This window comes from Solanum pennellii, chromosome 1 (genome assembly GCF_001406875.1).
Source record: "Solanum pennellii chromosome 1, SPENNV200".
Classification (NCBI taxonomy): Eukaryota; Viridiplantae; Streptophyta; class Magnoliopsida; order Solanales; family Solanaceae; genus Solanum; species Solanum pennellii.
This window is the reverse complement of record NC_028637.1, coordinates 22,486,174-22,496,956: the sequence shown is the minus strand read 5'-3', so window position 1 is coordinate 22,496,956 and position 10,783 is coordinate 22,486,174. Positions and strand designations below refer to the sequence as shown.

Below are 10,783 nucleotides of genomic sequence, written 5' to 3'. Positions count from 1 at the left end.
TGTGAAGACTTGACAATGGCAAGAACAAAGGCAGTTCACGTGAATTGCTGAAATAAAACTAAGTGTTGGAGGACAGCTAAAATATTCTAAGTGTTGGAAGCTGGCTGAAATATTCTAAGTGTTGGAATGTAGCCTGAAATATTCTAAGTATTAGAATATTAGTATTTCGTGTGGATAAGAATGTAATTTGAATTAGATTCTATCTGTTAGAAATATAGCTGTTGGAAACTTAGTTTGAACCCTGTGATGACAAGTGTCGGACAGGTGTCATTCGTAACTGCCGCATGTAACTGCCAAGTGCAGAAATTTTATTAAGGATAGAAATTCATCTAAGGCTTAGACAGAGTGTTTTCAAGCCTTAGATAAATTCGTGAAGCCTTCCTTTGTATTAATTATCAGATTAATAAAGGTTGGGACAAGTTCCTGTAAAGTTTGTTTGTTGTTTAACTTTGCTGCTAAAGTATTTCTATACTTAGTCAAATTCGTGGGTGTAAAATAGGCTGAGTGTTACAGACGTTTATAAGACTGCCTAGAGTGGTGTTCGGTAAAAATAAATCGACCCTCTTTCAATTGGTATCAGAGCACGGTTGAACGATTGTGAAGAAGGCAGAACTGTGGGAACTGGCACGAAAAATTGGAGCATTCTTTGGGTTTACAGATGATATTTTGGGAGACTCTACGTTTGTGGATTTGTTTACACAAGTCATTGATTTGAGACTTGATGCTGAGAATGTTCAGGGGAGATTGGTGTATATAGACAGAATGTTGATAATCATATCACTGAAATCTTGGATTTTCGTACCACAACTACGCAACAACTTGAGGGACTGCGGAAGGAAAATGAGAACCTTTGTGCAGAGCTCGTTGTATTGTGTCGGGCTGTGGCTACGTTGAGTTCAAATCGTGTTGAATCATCTAAGGTTAAACTTCCAGAACCTAAGGCCTTTAGTGGTGCAAGAAGTGCAAAAGAACTGAAAAATTTCATTTGGGACATGGAACAGTATTTTACTGCTGCAAGGGTGCCTGACGCCGATAAGTTAAACATTACCACAATGTACTTGACGATTGATGCTAAACTTTGGTGGAGAACTCGAAATGCAGATGATGTAAGTGTTGGTCGTCCTAGAATTGATACATGGGATAAGTTAATAAAGGAAATGCGTGATCAATTTCTTCCTAGCAAGGCATCTTGGCTTGTAAGGGATAAATTGAAAAGGCTAAGGCAGACGGGTTCGGTGAGGGAAAACATTAAAAAATTCACCTCTATGATGTTAGACATACAAAATATGTCTAATGATGATAAATTACACAACTTCATTTTGGGTATGCAAGGCTGGGCTCAAAACGAACTTCGGATGCAGAATGTTAAAGATCTGTCGGGTGCAATTGCTGCTGCAGATTCGTTGATTGATTTCCAGACGACTCGTCCTTTGACAGATGTTCTCTCTACTTCAAAAACTAAGAAAAAGAATGATAAGAAAGGGGAATGGAAAAAGGATAGTCGTAAGGACGGTACAAATGACAAAGGAAAGGCAGAAATGAAGGATGGAAAAGACAAACCAAAGAATAAAGATGGTAATTCTAAGGGCTGTTGGACTTGTGGTGGTCCTCATTTTGCCAAGTCTTGTCCAAACCGGGAAAAGGTAAATGCTTTGCTTGCTGGAAATATGAATCAAAGGGAGGAAGATGAGGAAATCGTGGCTGCAATGGCAAACCCATTTGGATTGTCCTTCAACCATATTATAGGGATTAATAATATTGGAGAAACGTCTAGTACTTCAAATCCTCATGCTTCCCTAATTCATATAGAAATGACAGTGAAAGAACAACGTGTGATGGCAATGATTGATACAGGGGCCACTCATACTTTTGTAGATGTGAGAATTGCTACAAAATTGGGGCTGAAGTTGTCTAAAAGCCCTTTCTACGTCAAAACAGTCAATGCTAAGGCACATGCCATTGTGGGTATGGCTTATGGCGTGTCTATGTCGACTGGTAGTTGGGTGGGAAAACATAATTTGATGGTGATGCCGCTTGGTGAATTTGAGATCATACTTGGGATTGATTTTCTAAGAAAATTCCAGTTTGTTCTGTTTCTTCACTTAGATGGAGTTATGGTCATGAATTGAAGCAATGCTGGATTTCTTAAAGGAGTTCATCCATTTGGAAACATTAATAAAGTTTCAAAGAAGAATGACAAAGGAATGTTCTTGTCTGCTATGTCAATCGACAAAGGGCTGAAGAAAGGTGATGACACTATACTTGCAGCCTTGGTTGAAGTGAAACCTGATGTAAAGATGGAAGTGCCTGATTGTGTTGCAGAATTGCTTAAACAGTATGCTGATGTTATGCCGCCTGAATTACCAAAGAAACTACCACCAAGGAGGGATATTGATCATAAAATTGAGTTGCTGCCTGGTACGATTGCTCCTGCATAGGCTCCTTATCATATGGCTCCTAAGGAATTGGTTGAATTACGCAAACAATTGAATGAGTTGTTGGATGTTGGATTGATTCAGCCATCTAAGGCTCCATATGGTGCCCCTGTTTTATTTCAAAAGAAACAGGATGGGACGATGCGAATATGTGTAGACTACAGGGCACTGAACAAGGCAACTATAAAGAACAAGTATGCGGTTCCATTGGTACAGGATTTGATGGACAGGTTGAGTAAGGCATGCTGGTTCACAAAACTTGACCTCAGGGCGGGTTATTGGCAGGTTAGGATAGCAGAGGGTGATGAACCAAAAACAACATGTGTAACTAGATATGGTTCATATGAATTCCTTGTAATGCCATTTGGGCTGACTAATGCTCCGGCAACGTTTTGCAACTTAATGAATAATGTAATGTTTGATTATCTTGTTGACTTTGTTGTTGTCTATCTAGATTATATTATCATTTATAGTCGAACATTGGAGGAACATGTTAATCACTTAAGTTTGGTTCTGTCTCAGTTGAGAAAATACACACTTTATGTTAAGATGGAAAAGTGTGAGTTTGCTCAATAAGAGATAAAATTTTTGGGGAATCTTGTTAGTAAAAACCAAGTTCGAATGGATCCTAAGAAAGTGCAAGGCATTGTTGATTGGCAGGCACCTCGTCATGTGAAGGATTTGAGGTCGTTTCTTGGCTTCGCTAACTATTACAGAAAATTCATTGTTGGTTACTCAAAAAGGGCAGCGGCTTTGACATATTTGTTGAAGAAGGATACAAAGTGGTTTTGGTCTGCACGATGTGATGAAGCATTTCAGAATTTGAAGAAGGCTATTGCATCTGAACCAATACTCAAATTACCTGATTTTGAGTTACCATTTGAAGTGCACACTGATGCGTCAGACAAGGAAATTGGTGGCGTATTAGTGCAAGATGGTCATCCAGTGGCCTTTGAAAGTAGAAAATTGAATGATGCTGAACAGCGATACTCAACACATGAAAAAGAAATGGTTGTGGTGGTACACGCTTTGCAGGTTTGGAGAGTTTATCTCCTTGGTACTCGATTTGTAGTAAGAACTGATAATGTAGCAAATACATTTTTCAAGACATATAAAAATTTGAGTCCTAAACAAGCACGGTGGCAAGAATTCCTGGCAGAATATGATTTCATGTGGGAACCCAAACCAGGAAAACACAACCAGCTTGCTGATGCGCTGAGTAGAAAAGAAGTGTTTTTTGCAGTATATTCAATTTCAAAACTCGAAACTGATTTCTATGATAGGATCAGGTTGTCTGCTGCAAATGATACATTACATGTTAAATGGGTGGGTAAAGTGCAAGATGGCACAACGAGACGGTATTGGATCGAGGACGATCTGCTCTCTTTTAAAGGGGGGAGAATCGTTGTACCAAATAAGGGCGGGTTGCGCAAAGACTTAATGAAAGAGGCGCATGATTCTGCTTGGGCTGGACATCCAGGTGTTGAAAAGATGTTAGCTTTACTGTCTCGTGTTTATTTTTGGCCAAAGATGGAAGACGATATAGAGGCATACGTCTAGACTTTTCATGTTTGTCAAGTTGACAAGACTGAACGTAAAAAGGAAGCAGGTTTGTTGCAACCTTTGCCTGTACCTGAAAGGCCATGGCTATCAGTAAGCATGGATTTCATTTCTGGATTCCCTAAGGTAGATGGCAAAGCATCTATCATGGTAATAGTTGACAGGTTTTCAAAATATTCTGTTTTTGTTGCTGCACCTGAACTATGTTCATCTGAAGTTGCTGCTGATTTTTTCTACAAATATGTGGTTAAGTATTTTGGTGTTCCGGCTGACATTGTGAATGATAGAGATACAAGGTTCACTGGTAGATTTTGGACAACTTTGTTTAATATGATGGGAACAGAGTTAAAATTTTCTACTGCAAATCATCCATAAACAGATGGACAGACGGAAAGAATTAATCACTTGTTTGAAGAATACTTGAGGTACTATGTGACAGCAAGTCAACGGAATTGGGTAACATTTTTAGACACTGCGCAGTTCTGCTATAATCTGCACAAGTCGTCTGCAACAGAAATGAGCCCTTTTGAAATCGTCTTAGGCAGACAGCCTATGACACCACTAGATGTTTCCAGATCTAAAAATAAGGGAAAGTGTCCAGCAGCATACAGGGTTGCAAGGGACAGACTTGAAATGTTATCGGAGGCACAGGATAGCTTGCGCAAGGCTCAGCGGCGCATGAAGAAGTATGCTGATCAACATCGTCGCTCAGTTGAGTTCAATGTGGGTGACAAGGTGTTACTGAAACTTACCCCACAAATCTGAAAACAGATTGTAAGTAAGACCAGACATCGGGGTTTGATTCCTATGTATGATGGTCCATTCGAAGTGGTGAAACGAGTGGGGGAAGTTGCTTATAGGTTAAATTTTCGAGAAAGGTTTAAAATTCATCCCACTTTCCATGTGAGTTTCTTGAAACCTTACTTTGCAGATGCAGATGATCCGGACAAAAACAGGTCAAAGAGGGCTTCTCCATCAGTACCTACACAGTATGATGCTGAAATTGAGAAGATCCTTGATCACCGGGTTTTGGGCACAAGTAAGAAGAATACTAAGACAAAATTCTTGGTTCATTGGAAAGGCAAGAGTGGAGCTGATGCAGTTTGTGAGAAGGCAAAAGACTTATGGCAATTTGATGCTCAAATCGAGGACTATCTTAAAACAGTCTCGATGAGGACATCGAGTTCAAGTGGTGCGGGTGGTCTGTTAGACTCGTAAACTACTTGATCTAACTACATGCAGACATGTCAAGGACTTGGGCATTGGTCTTGACATGGAGGAGGGAAAACAGTGCAACACAAGTTCAAGGTGCTTGAGTGTTGGCAAGACAGCTTGAACGTGCAAGGCTTACGTGCGGGCTAGAGTCATTGGCAAGGCAGCGTGTTGGCTTGACAAGGCAAGGCTGGGAAGACTTGACAATGGCAAGAACAAAGGCAGTTCACGTGAATTGCTGAAATAAAACTAAGTGTTGGAGGACAGCAATTCTAAGTGTTGGAAGCTGGCTGAAATATTCTAAGTGTTAGAATATTAGTATTTCGTGTGGATAAGAATGTAATTTGAATTAGATTCTTTCTGTTAGAAATATAGTTGTTGGAAACGTAGTTTGAACCCTGTGATGACAAGTGTCGGACAGGTGTCATTTGTAACTGCCACATGTAACTGCCAAGTGCAGAAATTTTATTAATGGTGAAAATTCGTCTAAGGCTTAGACAGAGTGTTTTCAAGCCTTAGACAAATTCGTGAAGCCTTCCTTTGTATTAATTATCTGATTAATAAAGGTTGGGACAAGTTCCTGTAAAGTTTGTTTGTTGTTTAACTTTGCTGCTAAAGTATTTCTACACTTAGTCAAATTCGTGGGTGTAAAATAGGTTGAGTGTTACAGATGTTTGTAAGACTGCCTAGAGTGGTGTTCGGTAAAAATAAATCGACCCTCTTTCAGACACCATATATTATACAAATTGTCTTGTTGAATGTTGTGATGTATAGTCCTATGAGTCCTAAAGGGTGTAGTCATATATTTTGCCTTTTAAATTTTGTTATTTATAGTAACAAAAGTAGTCAAATATTATTTTAGATTATAAGTTTTAAAAGTTCTTTTTTAATTTAAAATGTTATGCCAAGTCAAATGATGTAACAATGAATAATTTTTTTATCACCTAATAGAGAATTTGGCCGCGCTTCGCGCGATTTTTAAAATAAATGCTAAAATATTACTTTTTTCCAATAAACTATATAGTTCTCTACTTTAACGTAATATTACCACTGTATTTTATTAATTATATATTAATTATGAAGATCGTTTTGAGATAATGATTGAAATGAAACTTAACAAATTTAACATTTATAAGCTATTAAATGAGTGATAGTAATTATTAATCAACTAGGTAATTTGTCTGCGCTTCGCGTGGTCATAAGTAATAATTGAATTGAACTTGCAAATAACTTTTTCTAATATCCATACATTAAAAATAATGGGAAAATAGGTTGTTAAAAAATATTAGCAATACTCCAATATGAATTTAATTGTTTATCGTTATAATATAACTCAAGAACATCTAATGAATGAATTAATCAATAAATAATAAATCATTGGGTCTTTAATCAACATTAAAAGGAAAATAAAGAAGAAGATAAGTGTGTGTCTGTGTGTGTGTATATATATATAAATGCATTCCCTAATAAAAAGAAACATTTAAGTTGTATAGATTATACAATTGTAATATATGTCTTAGAAGAAAATTTCAAATATTAACATATGCAAAAAAGAAGTTACGCTTGATAATGAAAGCAAATTATAACTTTTGAACTTGCATAATGAATTTCCTCAATTATATATATATATATATATATATATAATATGTAAGGTTATATATGTAGTACTCTTAAGTTATAGAATTTAAAATAGAATATCAATCCATGACATTTTGGAACCGAGTATAATAATTATTGTTTTACGAAAATATATAAGTAAAGTAAAAATGACTAAATTTCAAAAAATCAATTAATCTTATGATTTAAGAGAAATCAATTTCCAAATTAACTGAGTCGCCACTTGATTATTTACTTTCAATCAGTTGAATAGGGTTCGAAGTTCAAATGTACATTACGAGAAGGTGTTAGACCCTCGGAATGTCCGTAACTCATGGTTGACCGGCGATTTGACTAAAAATGACTTTGACTCTTAAAATAAATTTTAAATTTTTTAACTAAGTTAAACAAATTCAAATTTTTACTTACTCATTTTTTATTATATTATCCTAAAATTAATTATCCTAAAGAGGAAATTAAACTAAAAAGTTATTCTAAAGAGAATAATTTAAACATTTGACAGAACTAATAAATAGAATAAAGATTAAGCAAAATCTATATGTATAAGTATCTGTATATTATTAAATATAAAAAAATAAAAAAAATAACTATCGGTTGACAATTAATTAAATTGGAACAAAAATGTTAGTCAATAACAGTACATAAATATTGAGGGAATAGGAGAGTAGTATTTGAACTTGGGCCAATTTGCCCAAATTCGACGAAATTGGGCTTTCAGCCCACCTGTCTTAGACTGAAATGCCCTCAAAATGAACTTGGGCCCAAGTTGTTGGACCTGTCGAAATCCTTGGGCTTTTGGCTCCTCTTTTCCTTATTTTCCATGATATACATTATGTGTATATTTGACTTATACATCATGTATACGGATGATTTTTGAACTCCTGAGCATGCAATTCCTGAGGATTTTATATTTCCTACGTTTTTACCCTGCAGTAGAAACGTTTTGACATGTATACTGTATATTCAAACTGTATATCAGTGTATACATCTGATATATCGACCTGTTCTTCAAATTTTGGGGTCCTAAAACATTAACTTTCAGCGAGCTAATGCTGATTTTGACCTGTTTTTAAAATTTGTCCTCATATTCCTGTTTTGGATCTGTATATTAATGTATATGGTGTGTATAAACTAGTTTACAGCCTTCTCAAAACCTGTAAAAATCAATTTCCAGCAACATATTTGGTGTCTTTTGACCTGTACACCGGTTTTGAGGGGTTCTACGACACATACATAATGGTTCAAGCTTTTGTGTCTCAAACGAATGATGCAAGAATGAAGAGAGAGTCCCAAAATGAACTCGAGAGGAGTGTCACATGCAATAAAATAATGAATTAGAACATGAACCGATAAAATGATTAAATGCATCTTGAACAAAACGGAAATAAGAGATGTCAACTATTTTAGAGATTCGAACTAGACCGAAATAAATGGCTTCAATGACAAAACCCAAGTGAACTCAGAATAAGGCTTGCAAATCTTATAACAAGTATGACTGTAAGCCAGTAGCACACACTTGCATGCATATATTCCTAGTAATCCATCATACACAGGGGAATACCTCACTGTTGCTCAACATTTAAATTTAAAACATGTAAAGGAAACATGCTCCACTTTATCAAATAAACATACTAAATTACTGAGATCTTATGGTGCTAAATTCAATCTTTAAACAAAGGTCGAAGAGTAAGAGAGGGGAGGGTCTTTGCCAAATCATCTAAAGGGAAGTGAAGTTTAACGATAAATCATCAAAACTAAAAAAAAACTTTTCCTCAAACTATCATGTTGCATATAAACACATATATACCTAATATGGAATGCAAGAGAAGAGTTGGTTCTCTACTTTTTCGGAAACAGAGACCATAAATTACATAATCGAGTAAGTTTCTCCGACTACACACATGAAAAGATAATACCAATAGACATCAGGTTTCGAACTATCTTAAAGACTAACTCCAACACGACTAAGAGAACTCCAATTTAAACTGACTCGACTAGAAGGTAGGTGTTTTCGGTTGAAGTTCGAACAGTGGGAGACAAACTTTTTATGGATAAATCTTACTAGCAACAGAAACAAAAAAATCAAAAAATAAAATAAAATAAATAATCTAGAAATAGATAAAAATAAAGGATCCGAAACAAACAAATATTCATTCATGCTAACCATATAAGAAGGTTTGAGAGTTCATGCTTGTATGGATACATACATTAACGGTTATCCAAACCACACACAGTGCCTCATTACTTATGAACAAAAAGGACCACCCCATGTCATTAAGCAGTCGACTAAACAGAGAAATAATAGATAGAAACTCGAAGAGTAATCTAGACTATCAAACAGTGGATGCAAATCCACAAGGTTAGGCATGACCAAATCAAGAAGTAGCATAGGCATGAGTATATTATATAGAAGCATCAATGAGTCAGACATAAACAACGACAAACATCCACATATTAAGGCCTTTCCGACGTCAAATGACGTAACTTCTTGAAATGAATTAAAATGCGATATGAATCATTTTTACAAGGGAAGAATTACCTTTTCCGGGCAGCTAACAGAGACCAAAACGAGCTTGAAAGAGTGGAAACTTCCACACCGAATGAGGGACTCCGAGAAGACTTGGATGAATGAAATAGAGTGAACCAAACTGAGACTAAAGGAATATCTTCAACAACTTCGGATTTAAATGGCTTCCTCTTCTTAACACTTATCTAGACTCTCAAGATTATCTAAATATTTAACTCAACTTTTTAGCTCACTGTTTCTGAAAATTTTTTATTAATATTTATGATGCTTCTATGGAAAATTTTTACTCTTTTTTTTCCGTATCTCGACTGCCCCCCCCCCCCCTCTCCATAATGATGAAAGGGAGTTTTATGTAGAGAGGAATTTAGGGTTTGAATTGGGGGGAAACATATCATAAATTGATGAGAGAGGGGTTCTTTTCCAATTCAAATTCTCAAAAAAAAAAAAAAGAATTTCACTAAATTGGATAAGCAACCTTTTTCTGAAATTCTAACTCTATTTTGAAAAGGGAAAGGAGAATGGACGATTAAGATTGATCTCCCGTCCTTGGTGTCGATGTGGCATGATCTCACGCTAAGGGGGACGAAGCAAGCAGATGGAAATGCACAAAAGCTGCAGCCAAAAGTACTGTCTAAAACAAAATGAGATAGAGGAAGAAGACGTTGGGACGTGTGGATCACGCGTCCTTGGTGCTGTGAATACCTCCCATGTAACGCCATCAATGGACCTTCACGTTTTCTACTCACGCCTGTCGTTCTTCCTCGTTGTTGTCTGCGTTTGGAACTATGGGAAAAGTCTTGGAACAACAGGATGTTCTGGACTCTCTGCTAAGGAAAAGGCATGGGCTGGGGTGATTTGGGGAAATTGGGTTGAAATTTCCTATGGTGAGCTAGGTTTTAATTTTAATCCTTGGGCCTGAGATTTGGCAAGACCTTGTTGCTAAAAGGAAATTACAAAGGCCCACATTCTGTCTTGGCATAGCCAAGTGAAACTAAATCAGCCAAATTGAGTTGAAATCGGCTAAAATTAGATGAGATGAGTTAGTACAATTAACTAACAAGATTCTTAATTTTAACGAAAAAAATAAAATCATTAATTTAATTACAAACTAGTGATTCAAAACAAAAATAAAACCATAACATAAAATAAACTGATTTAATGAATTTACTACTAAAATCTTTTGAGATGATTTTTTTAAATGTATATAAAATGTGCTAATTGCAACAAAATTACGTAAATCATGTATTTCGTAAAAATTATAAAAGTAATCCATTTTATTTTGTATATATTTTTAAACCTTAGAAATCTAATTATTTCAATTAGTTTAGAATTTGAGAAGCTCGTTAATTAATTTACATCGGGGGAGGTCAAAATTGAGTGTCAAAAACTGTCCCTCGTTTGACACGGACTGATGCAAGAAGTTCAAAAAAAA

The 10,783-nt window shown here is 35.9% G+C and overlaps 1 long non-coding RNA gene across 1 annotated transcript; it reads right to left on the bottom strand.

The window, feature by feature from the left end:
- Positions 1–7,363: 7,363 nt before the first annotated feature.
- On the bottom strand, positions 7,364–10,226 carry LOC114076159. Its single transcript, XR_003576980.1, has 2 exons — positions 9,364–10,226; positions 7,364–7,751 (listed from the first exon to the last, which is right to left on the bottom strand). It is a non-coding gene; the product is annotated as an uncharacterized LOC114076159 (long non-coding RNA).
- Positions 10,227–10,783: the final 557 nt, after the last annotated feature.